The following is an 18,882-nucleotide window of genomic DNA, read 5'->3' as shown; positions in this document are numbered from 1 at the left end:
TCAGAAATACCTTCTAATGCACATGTAGTTGTCATGCCAATTCTAAAGGAATGGGACTTAAATCCATTGTTTTCTATACCAATTACTGACAGAGACCTTTTTAATAATGCTGAAAACTGGTATCTTGTAAGGGGGGATCCATCAAAATGACAAAATAAAGGTCCCAGATAAGGTGGGCGAACTTTAATAAAATTAGCCATTATTTGTACTGGACATACATTTTTGTTTTTCTGCTTAGAAATAACGATTGTTGTTCCAGAACCAAACTGATCAGTTTTAGATGACGTCAATAAAACCTCTAATCTCGCATCACAAAGCTTTATATTTTCAAATTTTACAGTATGCATCTGCTTATTTTTACAATCAACTGTTATTTCACCTACTCTCATAAAACCATGAAAGGCTAGCGAAAATGAAGCCATAAACAGTTTTGTCTCATACCCGTTTTGCAAATCACCGCCAGTGACCTCAATAATTTTTCCAATATATCTCTCGTTATGGGTAATCTAGTGTCCTTTTGATTTGGGCCCCCCAACCTTTTTATTCCTTCAATCAATTTTCTGACAACAAATTTCTGTGTATTGTCTTCTAAATTGTTGATTTTATTAAAGTAACTTAAGCCTGAAATATAGCCAGATACTGTTGAGTGGGACAATTTCTTTCTAAACATATAAACAATGAATGATGTCAAGTCATCAAGCGGAATAGGCCAGACATCAGAAAAACCATGATTTTCTCTGAATTTAACAAATATGTCCATGCTATGCAAATATGCTTTCTGTGTACTGGGTGCTAATGAATTTATAAGTAAATGATTCATTTCAGTTCTGAAATCATCGACAGGAATTCTTGTGGGATTGCTGCTGGAGAACTGTCTGCATTCGGGACCAAGTCCATAAAACGTTGTTCCTGAAATCGAGAAAGAGCATCTGCGATTGCATTATGCTCACCCTCAATATGTTGTGCCCTAAATTGTATGTTATTGTTCATAGTGAGAAAAACTAGTTGTCTTATCAATATCATAACTCTCTTTGATTTTGATGTTCTTTTGTTCACAATGCTTACTAATGCCTGATTATCTATTCTCAACAGAATCTTTTTATTTCTAAATGAACGACCCCATATCATGAACGACAGCACGATGGGAATAAGCTCCAAACATGTTATATCCAATAAAATGCTAGTATCAGCCCAACTACTTGGCCACTGGTATTGTACCCAGTGACCTTGAAAATAAGCTCCACAACCTAATAAAACATTACCTGCACTATCAGTGAATAATTCCAGACTTTCATTAGTCGACCAAAATCTATCAGGAAAATAACACTGACCATTGAATTGATCTAGAAAATTTAGCCAAACTCTAGCATCTGCTTTGACCTCTGAATTCAATCTGACAGTATAATAAGGCTTTCCATTCTTAACTGAAGCTATCAAATCGTAAAAACGACGAATAAAAGCACGGGCTGATATAATAGCCCTTGAACAAAATGCCATTAAACCAGTACAGTCGAGGCAAATAGGAAGTTGCATAATATTATGAAACATCCTAATTTAACATTTTATTATGAAACTTCATAATATTAGTTGATCGGATAACTTTGTAACTATATTATGGGATTTCGTAATTCATAAAATTATGGAAATACATAAGAGAAGAAATATGTTACGATTTAAAAAAAAAAAATCGGTCGTTTTTTGGGCCCTGCGACAAATTTTGGGAAATTTCTCGGAAAAAAAAGTTATTTTTGAGTGGTGCTTATACTAGGTCATAATGAACAACTGTCAGATTTTCTACGAAACACCATTAAATCCTCCCGAATCCACGAAGTTTGCTTTATGTTTATAATTAAACGATGGGAGACAACTGGTATCGGTTTAAAATACAACTTTCGGTTATAGTTCTTTGATACTTTGATTTTTTTAATACTAATAGAAGGTTAAATATGTGTTTTCTTTATATATCTATCATGATTTGCATGTGATTTACAGCTGCATACTTTTCTTTTCCTTTTAGAAATCTTAAATTGTCTAGTTTAAGACGTAATATACTTTAGATAATAAAACTTAAAAAGATTAATCAAACCTTTTGTCTGTTGTCATGTTGGAACAATAAAATATCAAAACACCAAATAAAATATTATCTAGCAACATTATGTTTTTATAATGCATAACGATGTATTTGTTCACGAAAATAATGACAAATAACAAAAATATTTAACAGCTTAATTCACCAATTTGATCTTAATTTTGCACATAGCGATATTTTCTTTATTTAACGTGTGTAGACACTTTATAATATGTGTATTTATTTTAATTGGAGATTTATTATTTCTGTATTTTACGGTATTGTTGTGTTGATTTAGCTTCTGTAAATTGGAACATGGAAATATTATATTGTCAATAGTCTAAGAATACTTCCATGATCGTATTATCATGATGAGATTAAATCGTTAGATACGGCATTTTAAGTGCACAACGATGTATCATAACTAATCTTTATTACTGCTGTCAAGATGTCCCGCGTCAGAGAAGACATATAATATGTCTCTGTCAGCGTGTGAGAAAAACTCCTCTTGGTATGATTAATGAACAACAGTTATCTTTTACAATTTAAAGAATGAAAAAACAAACGATTGTAGAAAATTTAAGTTACAAAACAGTGTATTTGTATTAATAACATACAATGGATAGAATTAAAAACAACACACTCTTGAGATCAACAAAATGATACTTCTTTTAACGAAACATTTGCTATATAAATATATAAAGCAAATTTTCGATTTTAATGATTCATAAAATATTAATATTTCATAATCACAAACCTTAATATTAAAGTTACAGTTTACAATGTTTTATGTGTAATATATAATTTAATAGTAGTGTTATTTTAAATATCGGCATTTGCATGTCCTACTGCCATCAAAATATTGAATGTGATTTAGTTAAGAAAGAAAACATGAAAATCAAGCATTTTTTTTTATTAAATATACAATAAAAAAAAAGTCACATGAATAAAGGAACTATATTCAAATCAAAACATATTTTTGTAAAGAGTTATGAGATGTAAAAAATCGTTTGTTGAATTTCAGTTGAATTTATGATAAAGTTTTTTTAATAAAAGAACATTGGGTTTTTAAATCTTAATCTAGTGAGGTTATTATTTAAGATGCTTCGACAGAAAATTATTATAGACTACAAATTAATGATAATGAAAAAAAAACTTCATCTTATGTACATTTATTTCAATATGGTAGTTTGTATAGGTCTAACAAATCGTTCACAATACTCCAACAAGCGCTTACTTTTAAAGTGTTTTTTTTTTTTTATTCGGCTACATTTAACGCGGTTTATCTTTTTTTATTTTCTGTGGTATAACTACAATCTTCATTTTTTAAGTGTTTGTTGGACATTTATTAAAACAAACGTTTGTTTGGGTTTTTTTTCACAGACAGAGCAACACTATTCCGTTCAACTTAAATGTAAGGAGATTGTATGTTGCCCATATTTTTTAGGCAGTGGCTATTCGTCCGGCTAGCCGGACAAATAGTCAAAAATGTCTATTCATCCGGCAAGCCGTACAAATAGCATTTTTACGGGTTTTTGCTATTTGTCCGGCCAAAAATATAATAATAAAGATATAGCATCGTGTTTTGAAGGTTTTAAATAAAGAACGAGTTGTTTTAAAATAATTATATTGTCTAACATCGTTTTATGAAAAAGAACTCATTCTAATAAAAGAAAAAACTATACATTTTATTTAGATTTTTTTTATTCTAATATTCTAAAGGAATTTGGGTTACTTAGGTTAGTGGGGGGGGGGGGGGGGGGCAAAAATGATTCTCTCTTTTGTTGTTCTGCCTATGAACTTCTGTAAGGTAGATAGTCGGGCCAATCATTATTGGCTTCATCTATGATTCCAAAAGATCCTGAATTTATTGTTTCTGTGAAGTTTGGTTACAGTAAGGTCCTCATATGATTATGCACGATTCTTCATTTAAATCGTTCGGCGATTTTTTTATTCATAGGAAATTAGAAAAAAGGGCAGGCACGAGTCCCCAAAAGTAGGATTAAGTTTTCGATAAAATTTATTTTTAGAACAAAATGTGTATTAGATACAACAGAAAAAAAGGAGGATACCCCAACCCTGGTGTCTTATTCCCAGTCAAGGCATATCAGTATGTTCATAGATCTCCGTTGTAGTATAACTTGAAAATAATGCATCCAAGCAAGTTTGATATAGTATTTTTTCCGAATGCGTTTTGCCTCCATAAGGTAAATGGGGGGTAAATCATCAATTTCAACTTGATTTCAGGCTTATTCCTCACAGTTAACATGTACACGCTATTGTTCTGGAATCACTCCTATAGACATTTGTTTAAAACAATCACATTCTCTCTGGTTTTCTCTATGACATCTTTAAATATAAATCACTATCTCCAATTCTCAAAACGTCCATTGCATACGCGCGTGTGTTATCCGACACCGCGTGTGTTATCCGACACCTCATCCGGGACACTTTCCGCGTCACATGACACTTTTATTGATATTGAAGATTTGCGCATCCGCAGACGGATGGCCGGACGAATAGAGATTTTTAACTATTCGTCCGGCTAGCCGGACGAATAGACACTCCGTATTTTTTATAGTATGGTCTCCACTCCTACCATAGACAAGCCCACAAACAAACCTACAGAAAAACGAAACTGTATACATGCAGTTGGCATGCACATAAACGTGATTGATTTTTTTTTATAAAAACAACCGACAACGTAAACAGTGCACATTCATAAGTCTATTCAACTTATTATTTTCTTCTATTTATTTTTTTTTTTTGGGGGGGGGGGGGGGGATAGACGATCACGTAAAGATATTGTATATTTCTTCGGAAAAACATAAGTCAAAGTATCGATATTGTGTTTATTTATGTAGAATAATCTGAAATGTGTACCGTATTTTGTCTACTTTGTCAGTCGAGGCAAATAGGAAATTGCATAATATTATAAAATATCCTAATTTAAGACATTATTATGAAACCTCATACTATTAGTTAATTGGATAATGTTGTAACTATATTATGGGATGTCGTAATTTATTGAATTATGGAAATACATAAATTTCCATCTAGTGAGGTCATTATTTAAGATTATTGGGTAGAAATTTATCAGAGACTATATAATTTTATTATACTTCATGTAAACATGACATATTTTGATTGGCTTCGTCGCGGTTGGCAATGTTTTCTCGGGGTAACAATCTGCTCTCAGCTATGTGTTATTTATATAATGATATAAAAAATCTTTATTTATATATTTATTTCAATATGAAAGCTTTTAAAGATCTAACCAATCTTTCACAGCGTTATTTTGCAAAGGTTTCCATTATTACGTAAACATAGGGAAACATGTTAGAAAATAAATGTGTCGGGGAGGGGGGGAGGGGGCGGGGGCTTTTACACTTCCGTAAAATAGCGACAAAAACGAAGTAAAATCATAAATAGCATTGTCTGTTTCTCAATTTTTATTTATGGGAAATGCGGTGAGAGTAAAAATTGTTACCTTTAACGTCGTATGGTCTATAGTGGATTGTTGTCTCATTGGTAATCTTACAGCGTCTTCTTTCATTTATTATATAAATATTTTCTACAAACCCGAACCAGCAAATTATATATATGTCAACCAAGTATATCATACTGCTTCCAGTTTGTTTTCATTAGAAGTACGAGATGGGTTGTGTCGTCCATATCATACCTTTTTTTTTTTAATTTATTAGATTACATTCTTCTATTGAATATCTATACTTTGTTGTGAATCCAGGAAGTTCGTATATATTGTGTCGAAAGTAGGTTTTATCATGATTACTTAGTAATGCGACTACCATCTGCCACTTGATCGTTATAAATTTTGTTTTACTCTTAAATTTAAATTTATTTCTACTTTTTTCGAATGTAAAATGGTAAAAAGAAAAATTAATTATGAAACCCCATTTGAATAACGTATACAAGATATACGATGATATATTAAAAAATGTCTATAGAATTTAGCTCTGTTAACAACGTAATTGCAACGATGCCGTAAAATGAAAATTGATATCCTGCATTTATTTACCTTTTCAATTACATATCGTTAAATCGCATAAAGACCACCACCCTAAATTATTGACAACTATCATTCTGCATTGACAATAAACATTGGTGTAAATTACATGTAGATACACCAATTCCGTTCTATTCTGTTCAGGTAATTTCCTCCGTTATATATCACTCCCACTTGGGGATATATGTTTTTAAAATATTTACACATATATTTACAGTGAGTTGGGGTGCTTAATTAAAAAAAAAATCGAGGTGTATTGAATACAAACAAGTACTAATTAACGTTTACAGAAACGGAGAAAATACATGTAACACATTGGTAGAAGATGTCATCAGGAATTCTGTGGATGTAAAATTAGTCCATAAAAGTTAAATACTAGTATTCGATTAGGTTGAAATTAAAATTGCGAAAGAACAAGTCAAATGTCAAATGCTATAAAGTACAACAGTCACAATAGTCAAAACATAGAAATATAATAGTTTTACACTATTATGATGAATATTAACACTACAATATTGATAATAAATACATTTTCTCCTGATTCAAATACGATAAAAGCCACATATCTATATTATGAGTAAACAGGACATCTGTTAAACTTTAATAATAAATTTGTATATTCATTTTAATTTAAATTCATAAAATGACCTTGAAAAAATGACTGAAATCAAACATTTTCAGTACGACCAAAACAGTCTTCAATCAAATGATTCTGAGAAAAAATGAAGTTGTCCAAAAAGAAACTGTCCTGGGAAATTTCAGAAAACATACCATACAGCTTTAATTTATCAATTTTGCTTTATGTTTTTTAAATCGTCTACTGAAAAATCTTCCGAACATACGACATTCTATACAACCCATCTGATTTAGGAGAAACACTCCTGTAGAATAAGATTCTGTATGATAAATTAATTCTACCAGCTTGCAGTTATAGCCTAATACTTGACTTAATTAGTAGAAACAGATGTCTGCGATGATTATTTAAAGGGACATTAGTTACTATTTTTATCGTTATGAAAGTGTTTGCTATTCAAAATTATTTAATTAGAAAAATATAAGAAGGGATATTTAGCAATATCGGAAAGAAAATTTAACACATTATATCATCGATATAAAAAATTTGATATATCAATTCGATATAATATTTATTTATTTATTTTGTAAAAGTATCGTTTATGTTACAGTGCCCTCGTGAGAAAGATTGTTGGCAAATATCAAGACGTGTTATACATATTGTGAAAATTTATCTACCAAAAAATATTAAACTCTTGACGTACTTGGAATCCTATTTTCACAAAGTCTTTCATTTTTTGATTAAACTGTTTTGAAGCACAACGGTCTATTAACGTTCGTTTAAACTTTCAATATATTAAATAACCATAATTCTTAAATGTGAATAATATAAATTAACTAATTAGATATAGGAAGATGTGGTGTGCGTGCCAATGAGACAACGCTCATTTTAATTGTTTTACAAACAATTGAGATACTAGTTTTAATTGTTATTAGTATCTCAATTGTTTGTAAAACAATTAAAAGGTCTTTCCTGTAAAAGTGATGTTTTCGTAATGTACTTTGTACGACCTTTCGTTTGATATACGACAAGCATACCTTCTGAAACTTTTCGCTTTTTACACTTAATGACCCCATCGGCCTACATTTTCGAGATCGGAAGTATGATATATGTAACATTTAAGACTTGATGATCTTTCATTTGATATGCGACAACGCCATGTTCTAGAAAGTTGGGTTTTTGTAACTAATAACCCCATCCAACTCAATTTTGGAGGACAGAAATTTGATATTTGAAATGTACACGTTATGACCTTTCATTTGATATACACCAACCTTACCTTCAAAGAAATGTTGTGTTTGCACTCAATAACCCCTCCAAACCCATTTTTTGGGGACATCAATTTGATATTCGAAATGTACGCTTTATGGACTTTCATTTGATATACGACAACCTAACAATTTGAGAAGTTTGAAGTTTTGCACTAAATTACCCCACCCTGCCCACTGGGATGAAAAAGGGGTTTGAAATTTTCATTTTTGAGTAGAGCTCATTAAGACCTTCAATTTGATGTATCATATGACCCCATTTTGCAAAGTGCCAAAAATGACGAAATATCAATTATATAAATAGAACTTATGCTACTTACAAAGTCACAGCAAAACATGAATATTTCAAATTGATTTTTGTTTTTTTTTTTCATGGAATGTTTTCGGTATTTGGTCAAACATATAACTATGTTACCCGCTTCAATTTCTAAAACATTTTAGGGGTAAATCTGTTGTTGACTCAGAAATACATGCCTCCGCTCGCAAAATTTCAAACTGCATTATCTCTAAAAAGATAGCAGATATCTCGAATTTGTTAAATGATAAATGATCTGCATTTGAAGGACAACATTGTAGAAAAAGATTTCGACACTTCCAAGGTTCATCAAGGTCACAATGAATCATCAAATATATGATGCAATAACAAACTTGAGAACCGGAAGTGGTAGAGACATGGGACTACCACCAATCAACTCAGGACTACTTGACCTTTCAAATGTGACAAGGTCAAGGTCAGACTACACTTTGAAGGTCAAGGTTAAATTTTATCATGGCCTGACATTAACCTCAAATTGAAGGTCTTGAATTACTGATCATCTTTGCAGTTTATAGTAGGTTGATATCTGTTACCTTTTAAAAGATATACACTTGTTACTATAGTTTTAAGAATTATGTTGTTGTAACTTTTGAACAGACAGTCAGACATTTTTTAGCTTAATGTATAAAATGTAGAGCTCGTCGAGAGGAACATTTTATACACAGTATGAGTGCAGCAAACTCTTATGGTTTTCTTAATATGCAAGCTTGAAATTGCAGCGTAATTTCTTTTTGCACGCGGTGACCTTTGACCTTGGTGCAAATTAAAGGTCACATGAATTAAAGAATATTGGTGAAGGTCCCAAGTCTCTACGGCTTCCGGTTCTCGAAATATATATTTTCCAAATATGTATAATTTTTCAAGGGAAATAACTTCTTATCAGGGTGAATTACCTACTATTTTTTTTATGTTTATTAACATTGCCATCTGTTCTTGTACATGCTGCCATTTTCAATTCTATTCTATCTCTAATACTTTTAAAGAAAAATGCAAATAAAAAAAATGCTTCAAGGGGATATAAATCTCAAAGGGGAATATACGTCATAATGAGATCTATCGATGGTCAATATTTGGTCTTGATGACTTCAATAGAAACGGGGGAGGGCATGTCAAAAAAATGTTGGAAGAAAAAAAAACATTAGAAAAACAATAAGGTCTTTCCTCATGTAAGGGAAAGACCTTAAAAAGTAAACCATTATAGGTCAATGTACGGCCTTCAACACGGAACCTTGGGTCACACCGATATCAAGCTATAAAGGGCCCAAAAATTACAAATGTAAAACAATTCAAACGGGAAAACCAATGGTCTTATCTATATATAAAAAAAAAAATAGAAACGAGAAACACGTATAAATCACATAAACAAACAACAACTACTGTACATCAGATTCCTGACTTAGGACAAGTGCAAACATTTACTGCGGGATTAAACGTTTTAATGTTACCACACCTTCTCCCTTTTTCTGAAACGATAGCATAACATCACAACATAGAAAAACGCACGATAAAATATCAATTGGCAGGCTTAACTCAATAAAAAAAAACGTAAATTAATACACTGTGAACGAATAAGTATGATCAGGGGCATTGTTTATCAAAACTATCCTATGATCTGTACTAAGACCTATCTTTCTTAGAAATAAACTAAGTTAAATTTGAGTGCCCAATTACTGTACATCGAAGCTATCTTAAATAGGATATGGTTTAACCACTTTCATATTAAGTGTTTAAGAAAAGAAAAGTGGAACTGAAAATGTTTATAGAATGATTCGAATTTCATCTGTAATAATACATTCTAAGATTAAAAATTTGGAAAACTATAGTTGTGTCCTACCCCCTAAACGTGATCGATTCCCCAAAACGTGCCTGTTACATTCAATATTCCACAAACGTCTCCGATAATTGTTATCGCCAGGTGTCCACTATTCAATGGCAGAACGTCTGACGTAGTTTAGCGGTAATACACGTATGCATGTCCTTAGATTATGACTGAAACTGCTCTGCTTATTGTTCAGTTGCAAGTATTCCATGCTCATTTAGAGCGAACATACAAAAAATTCTAGTGCAGTTGAATTAATCGTTTACTATGTAAATTATGTCTTATTAATAAACTCCGATGATCAATACGACGGCGGGCTATCAGCAGCATTTATTTCCCTTTTTTCAACGGAATGTCTATTGGTCCGGCTATAGCCGGACGAATAGTTAACAATCTCTGTTAGTCTAACCTTCCATTTGCGGATGCGCAATGCTTGAATTTCAATCAAATTGTCATTGAAATTTTTATATATAAGTGACTCCAGAACAATAGCGTATATAGTATACATGTAAACTGATAGAATAAAGCCTGACCTCAAACTGATATTGCTGATTTACCCAATAGAGGCAAACGAATTTTGGATAATGACTAAATCAAATATGCTTGGAAGCATTATTTCTAAGTTCTACTACAATGGAGATCTATGCACATGCACTGATATACCTCGGAATAGGATAGCAGGCATACGGTAACCCCCCGTCTTTATGATGTTTAACTTAATAAACATTTGTTTCTATGTTTTTCTATCTTTAACACAATCTTACCTTTGGGGAAGGTTACATACACGTGCCTACCGTTCAGTCTTATTTCCTAGGAGTTGAAAATCCCTGAATATTTTAAATAGAAAAAATCGTGTTCGAAAATCATTTGACGACCTGATTTGAACCAAACTTTAAGGAAACAATAAATTCAGAACCTTCTTTTGGAATCATATATGTCTATTAAAGCCAATAATCAGAGGTCAGACTTTTTACCTTACATGAAATTCATAGCCGCACGAATAGCCACTGCCTTTTTTCAACAGTTCTGATATTTTAAAAGGTCTTCAATCAAAAAAATTTGATCTTTTTGTTTTTAAATCTTAGGTTTCGGGCATATCTAAAGACTCACAAACAAAAGCCATAACGTCCAGTGCCAAGTATTTCATTCATTATTTAAACGACATTAACGGTTAATAATAATTACTGTAGATAGGTTTTATTATCATACCAGGAATTCTGGATTGGATCTAATTTGTTTACGGTTATTGAAATTAACAGTAGATGGGACTGTAATCTAGAAAACGTAAGAGCCAGTGAAGACCTATTGTGTTGTGCTGATGAGCATTACTAGTTTTTGATTAAAGTATTACATGGATATTATATTAAATGTCTTTTTCAAAAGTTATTAAATAGGTGTAAAAATTCATTATAAAATTAGTTATTACTGGTAACACATGTAACTGGATAGTTTTGGGAATAACTTGCATTAACTAAGTGCATCATGAATTACATATAATTCTTTAATTTTGATAATTATTTTGTAACTTCCCTTTATTGTCCAAAAACACAAACATTGAAGGATGAAGTGCACAAAACAGTTCATAATAATTCCTGTGGAATGCTTCTGCTTCATTACTGGTACGTCTTGTGGTAGATAGAGTTTCAGCCCATACGGATGGTGGATTAAAGCACTGTGTCATCTACATATGTGGCTAAAACATAATCAGCAAAAGCTTCTATTTTCTTCTCTTTTGGCATATCTTGTATTAAATATTCAGCAAAGCAACTAGTTTTATTCTCTCACTGTAAATTGACTGTTTAATGCATGTTAAGTCATTTCTCTTCAGATGCTCATCTTCTTGGTGAAATATCTCCGAACATGTGATACTTTTTAAACAAAAAATAAGAATAAATGTATATATTAATCATCAAAATTTATGATATATATATGTGTTTAATTTAAAGGGCGCAAATGAGTTCCAAATATTGGTGCAATTGATGCGTTTGGAAAACAAAATTTGTCGCAAATGATACCCCCTAAAAACAGTAATTGACGGAAAAGGACTGCTGCCGATAATGTGTGGTTGTATTTTTTTGCTTTCAAACATAACCCCTTTAGAAAATTGAATATGTTTTTAAAAAGTCATCTATATTTGTCATAACTCAACAGAAATCCTTCAATAGAAAACACGAATTCATGTTTTTTTCCCCCAGAGATACCGCTAAGAAATTATATAGAAAGATGTGAGATTAGAGGGCTATGAAATTATTAAACAATACTTGGTGTGAAAATGATATCGTTAGGTACCAACCTTCTTTTTTTTCGATACTTGGATTGGTAGTCGATGGTTTACGTCCAGTGTCAAATGTATCATGCATGTACAGGATTTGATATATTGATTTAAAAAAGGGCTCTTCCGTTTGAAGGTTAGGAATTGGAGACTGTCACTGCTAGGGTATTCATAAAGATAGACAGTTATATAGCAATGTCACCAGCATATCAACCCTCAAGAACATACAGATCTGTAGACATGAAGTGTCCGTCCTAGTTCCGATCGGACGTGGCTGCGTATTTATACATCCCGCACAGTTAAACGGACGTCCATCTCAAGCATATGCTTCGATACCAGAATGTAAGACGTCCAGCAGTTTAAGTTCAGAAAAAAGTGTAAACAAAATCGATTGCTATTGAGGAAATATTAACACGGATTGGAAATTTAAGACACTTGGCAATATCAAACACGGACACGAAGTCCGATTGAAAAATTAAATGCCTCTCAAAATGTATAATTATGTACAAATACGTGCACACATTGACACATTCTCAAAAGAAACACACGAATACCCTTTCATTGAACAATTACATCCTGTACATAATCAACTAATCAAACCTATTTACTTGTTTTTATAAATATACATGTACAAAATGTAGCATATTGTTTGAAAGCGGCACCCACACATTTTTATCTATTTCATCCTACAGTCTCGAACTATGTGCAATACCAGTGACAACATAGTTTACTCTAAAAAGACACTGGTACAACATAATGTGAAATGTGCTTTTCAATAGAGCAAACTAACGATCAAATGTAAAATTATGTTAAAAAACTATAAAAAAAAAGAAAAGTAATTAACGACCACTGCTAGTTTCGGACACACATAATAAATCACTTTACAGTATGAGTTTTCCTCAATGTTGAAGGCCGTGGTGTTGACTATATAAATAAACATATAACTGTATGGATGTACTTTGTTTCAAGCTCTTTAGAAGTTTTCATGATTATTGCATGTAATGTGTAATAAATAAGATTAACCAATCAAATCACTTCCATTTTCATTCCGATGACGTTTTCATTTGGTCAACATGCTATATAAATTGCCAAATCGTCCTACTATTTCACTTACGGACAATTTTGTTTTAAGAACATTAATTGACAGTTATTTTGCGTCTAACTTATATATCTTACAGAGATACATAAGCATTTAATATTTTAGATGTCAATTTACTTGTTTCAGATGACTTTATCTTGTGATAGTTACAATTGTGTAGCTAGACAAATGACTCTGTGATTGTTAACCCACATACTGAGAAAAATACGTATATAGCTAAAAAAAAAGTCTTTAGTACAATGTCATATTCATTTGATTCCTTTTAAGGTTTCTTGTATTCATTCAATCAATTGGAATTTGGAAATATGTATGCCCCTTTTTTTATAAAAAAAAAATAACGACCTGTTATGCAGCCCCCCCCCCCCCCAAAAAAAAAAAGGGAAAGGAGACAACGTTACAAAGTAGACACAAATGTTCCTAAGTATATGAATGATAGTTGGTTGCACAACGTCCAGTGGCAAATATTGCATGCATATTCAGGACGATTTCTTGTCCTTTTTAAAGTAAGAAAATCGATAGTATATACTATTGCTTTTATAAACAAGTGAAAAAGAAAACCAACCATTGTAGTTTCCTATATCTATTAACTGTATACAGTAATTAATCTGCAATCTGGTCATGTGTCAATGTTTTATTTCAATGAGTTACTGTCGTCTTGTTGATGCATTCGACATTTTTCTTTTTTTTCAAATTTAAAGTCTGTCTTTGGTGACACTGTGTTTCCATAATATTTGCTTAATATAAAAGGGCGACTATTTGATTTCCTCTGATGATACATGTATAGGAGGATTAAGAAAAAAATATCAAATGGTTGTCCCCTCTCTGTAAGGGTCCATAATTAAATGTATATTACAATAAGAGAAATACACAAAAATAATTTTAAAGATAATATGTTCATAGCAGCTATGATAATAAATTACTTGATTAAATATGTACGAAAGCATTACAAAAATATCTACTTTTACAAGTTAATGTAAACAAATCATTATATATATGTATACATAATTTGTTCTTCTAAATAATAATGAAGATCCCGCCAGCATTTTTAGATCAAGGATAGGCTTGACTTTTTATAATTTTGTGGTTAGAAAAACCCATTCATGCAATTACAACATGATTAAGTTGATGTAATCAAGATAAACTGCTGCCTTCTATATTCCCAGACTATAAGTACATGACTTTTTGTGTAACAGTTAATCGGTTTAATTATTGAAAACACACAAATGATATATTTTGTAGTTGCATTTGATTTATACAACGAATTCTATCTTCTTTCTCTCTCTCTCTCTATTTTTCTCTCTTGATTTTAAAGAAGATCAATTGCATTTTAAAAGAATTTATGGCCGACAAAAGTTTCGAAAAAGGATCCTTAATTAACGTTTAAGAAAATGGTAGAAACAGACGTTTTAAAATTATTCGTTTATTCATTTACTCTTAAAAAGTAAAGGGAATAGGGCTTTGTGTGAAGATGTAAATGTGTACTAAGCATTTCATTTTGTGTGGGGGAAGGGGAGGAGGGTGATGGCCCGAGACCACAATTAATGATCCCAAATATAGTTCCCTTTCATTATAGCGTATTTTTTGTTTATTTTTCTTTTCTTTCCTTTTCTCATACATTTCTTGTTTTTTTCTGGGTTGAAAATGAAAGAAGAGAGCTGAAATAAACTTTTGGGTGTTTAATATTTACACTTTTCATGAAAGTAGAGGAGGACGCTGATTTGTTATGGGAGTTTTACTGCTTTTTTCTTTAAAATGAGCTTATAAAAAAAGAAGATGTGGTATGATTGCCAATGAGACAACTATCCACAAAAGACCAAAATGACACAAACATCATTAACAACTATAGGTCATCGTAGTACGGTCTTCAACAATGAGCAAAGCCCATACCGCATAGTCAGCTATAAAAGGCCCCGATAAGACAATGTAAAACAATTCAAACGAGAAACTACACTCTAAAAATTGTGTTTAGAGCCTAAACACTTTCCTAAACACATTTGTGAAACCGATTTTTGACATGTTTTAAATCTAAACATGTTTAATATTTAATGTGCTAACAGCCTAAACGTGTCACGCTATAACGTGCTTAGACTGTAAACATGTTTAGATGTAAAGTGTTTAGACTAGAAACATGTTTTGCTAAAAAGTGCTTAGACTGTAAACATGTTTAGTTTTAAAGTGTTGTATCTGGAAACATGTTAAGCTCTGAAGTGTTTTTTCAGGAAACACGTTTAGCTGTGAAGTGTTTTGAATGTAAACATGTTTAGACCATAAAGGGTCGTGAAGAAACATGTTTATCGTTTTAGTGCGATAAGCCGTTACTTCATTAGACCCCAAATAAACTAATATTCCGGAAGGCTAGACTGTAAAACGTATGATAGCTCTCAATACTACATGTTTTCAGGCATACCATCACAAAAGGAGCCAAACGCATCAAACTAAGAAACTTGAATTTCCAAATCAAATTGATGATACCTTTTCAATCTGAATGAGTATTTTCTTTAATTTATTCAATTGTCGACATTCGACTACTAGTATTGCATTTTTTCTTCATTTCATATATTCATTAAACAGTCTAGAACTTTTGAACTGAAATTATTCTTATACTAATATTAGGTTTAAAAACAAAATTACAACATATGAAACAAAGGAATTTATGTAATTGTTTATTTCGAGTTAATCATTGAACACAATCAAAGATAAACTCATAAAATCATAAATTCATATCAACGTACATAAACATAATATTGACCAATCAAAACAATTTGAAAATGTCCTGTTTTCATTTTACAAGTCAATAAGAGCTTCTCCTTTTCTTAGTACCCAACTGCTGGTCACTGGCCTGAAAGATAGAAAAATATTGATAAGCAACTAAGTAGAATTAATCTAAAAATATAAGTATACGAACTACAACACCAAAAAGTAAATGCATGATTTAAGATCAAGATAACAACATTAGAACCGTGGTATAAAAGCATATAAATGTACTGATGAGTCAATTGATATTTTTAATATAAAACTTCTTTTCATGCTAAATATCATTCATTTGATCAAATATATATTGACATTTTTTTAAATCTAATACACTTCGGATTCTTACCTAGCAATATAGTTGCTACTGTGCATTATCTCCTCTTTTAGCATGTCAAGACAAATGATTTCCTCTGCACTTCTCTCATCTAGAATAAAACAATACGTATCATTAAAATATAAGAAAGCACAACCGCTTATAACTATTGAAGAAAAACAAGCATCTTTTTATTTATTTTGAGCAAATGTTGATTGTGCATTTAGGAAGTGCTTACTAAAACAATGAACTCGATATGACACTGGTTTGGCGAATGGTGCACTCGGCAGATTCCGCTTCCTTCATGTTCCATTATAATCTGCCGAGGAGTACCAATGAAAATTGTCCTCACAATTTAAACTCCTTTCCAAGAACATCTCTCTCTCTCTCTCTCTCTCTCTCTCTCTCTCTCTCTCTCTCTCTCTCTCTCTCTCTCTCTCTCTCTCTCTCTCTTCTCTCTCTCTCTCTCTCTCTCTCTCTCTCTCTCTCTCTCTCTCTCTCTCTCTCTCTCTCTCTCTCTCTCTCTCTCTCTCTCTCTCTCTCTCTCTCTCTCTCTCTCTCTCTCTCTCTCTCTCTCTCTCTCTCTCTTCCTCTCTCTCTCTCTCTCTCTCTCTCTCTCTCTCTCTCTCTCTCTCTCTCTCTCTCTCTCTCTCTCTCTCTCTCTCTCTCTCTCTCTCTCTCTCTCTCTATATATATATATATATATATATATATATATATATATATAATAATAAGTGCTAGCTTGCATGATAGAACATTAAACAACTCTTATCTTTACACAAGATAGTTTGAACACTATAAGCTCTTGCAAGCACTTGTTTCGTGGGATGGTTCCCCCTTTTTCTTCTCCTGCATTGACTATACGGTAGTGTACTTGTAAATAATACTTATAACTGTCAATAATCATTTAAAATTGGCAGTACAAAATAAAAATCAGTATAATTATAACTCCTTACCTTTCTGAAACAGTTAAGTTACGGTCAGTTATGGTCAGAAGTAAACAGCGTGGCCTTTGACTTCGGGTTCTTTGTTTCTTCTTCCCGCTCAAAAATTAGCACGTGGTATGCATGCCGTCTTCAGCCTAAATGTGTTGTAATTCTAAACGTGTTTAGGAAAGTGTCTAAATATTGAAAGTGCTTAGAATTTAAACACGTTTAGCTTCATATACTTGACGATGTAGCTAAACATGTTTAGCTCAACAACATGTTTATTGCAAAGTGCTGAGAGCCAAAACATGTTTAGTGCGAAGTGCTGAGAGCCAAAACATGTTTAGTTTTTAATGCTTAGAAATTAAACACTTTCCTAAGCACATAAGTCTTGCAACACGTTTAAATTCTAAGCACTATTTTTACAGTGTAACGGCCTTATTTATTTTAAAAAAATGAACGAAAAACAAATATGTAACACATAAACAAACGACAACCACTGAATTATCACTGTATTAGAACTGATGTAAGATAGCAATATACATAAATATCACCATCCCCTTTTCCTTGCTTTCTCACAAATTAAGCCTTCTGTCTGTGTCATATACTAGTATGTGCATACGTATGTAATCATAATTTTCTATAGATCTGATACCCAGTAGTTGAATTTTTCAAGATATTTTTTCTGGTGTATCCATGGCAACAACCTGCCTTTTTTACTAATAATATTGCAGAAAGGGGTACAGATGTCACATATTTAGCAAAAAAAAATAGAATTTCAATCTCCTGTAGGAAACCTTTTTTTAAAACTGTTAACATATATATATCACGAATTAATTAAACATATTGATGTTCTTAAAAACTAACTTTGAAGGCTACATTAGTCATCAGCTGTCTAATTATAAATTTTAATGCACAATTATTTTCATATTTGATAAATCCTCTGGGCCCAAAATGTAGAATCTACTTTCCTTCCGAAACACCTGCATGAGATCATCCCAGGTTTTATTGGTTTTCGTGTTGCTAAGTTTTTATAAGTTTTCTATGTTGTGTTGTCTTCTCGTCGTCTTTCTTTTTTCGCCAAGGCTGTGTCGGTTTGACCTTTGAGTTTGATTGTTCCTTTGGTATCTGTGTTCTCTCTTTTTAAAATTTTACACCTCCTTCTAAAAGTACAGACGCGTACTGTATATGGAGAAATTTGTGTACAGTTAAAAAATAAATAATGACAATTTATTTTTGCAGAAGCAAAGTTATGAGAGTAAATCAGAGCTGCACACATTTTTAGAGAATCTTGTAGCAGTCATGTTAACTCGTGTATTGCCGAGTAGAGATAGAAGAGTGGTCGAATGTGGTCGCATAAAGATTGGGTATTGCTCGATTTGGTCTGGGATGAAAAAATATAGAAGTCGCAATGATCATGAAGCGATCGGGGCACTGGTCGAGTAAATA

At 32.0% G+C, this 18,882-nt stretch overlaps 1 long non-coding RNA gene across 1 annotated transcript; it reads right to left on the bottom strand.

Moving 5' to 3' along the window:
* Nucleotides 1-16,250: 16,250 nt before the first annotated feature.
* Nucleotides 16,251-17,861, bottom strand: LOC143043103 (uncharacterized). Its single transcript, XR_012968195.1, has 3 exons — nt 17,464-17,861; nt 16,541-16,619; nt 16,251-16,282 (listed from the first exon to the last, which is right to left on the bottom strand). It is a non-coding gene; the product is annotated as an uncharacterized LOC143043103 (long non-coding RNA).
* Nucleotides 17,862-18,882: the final 1,021 nt, after the last annotated feature.

Source organism: Mytilus galloprovincialis, chromosome 8 (assembly GCF_965363235.1).
Source record: "Mytilus galloprovincialis chromosome 8, xbMytGall1.hap1.1, whole genome shotgun sequence".
NCBI lineage: Eukaryota > Metazoa > Mollusca > Bivalvia > Mytilida > Mytilidae > Mytilus > Mytilus galloprovincialis.
The sequence above is the reverse complement of the archived record's forward strand: the minus strand, read 5'-3'. Positions and strand labels throughout refer to the sequence as shown.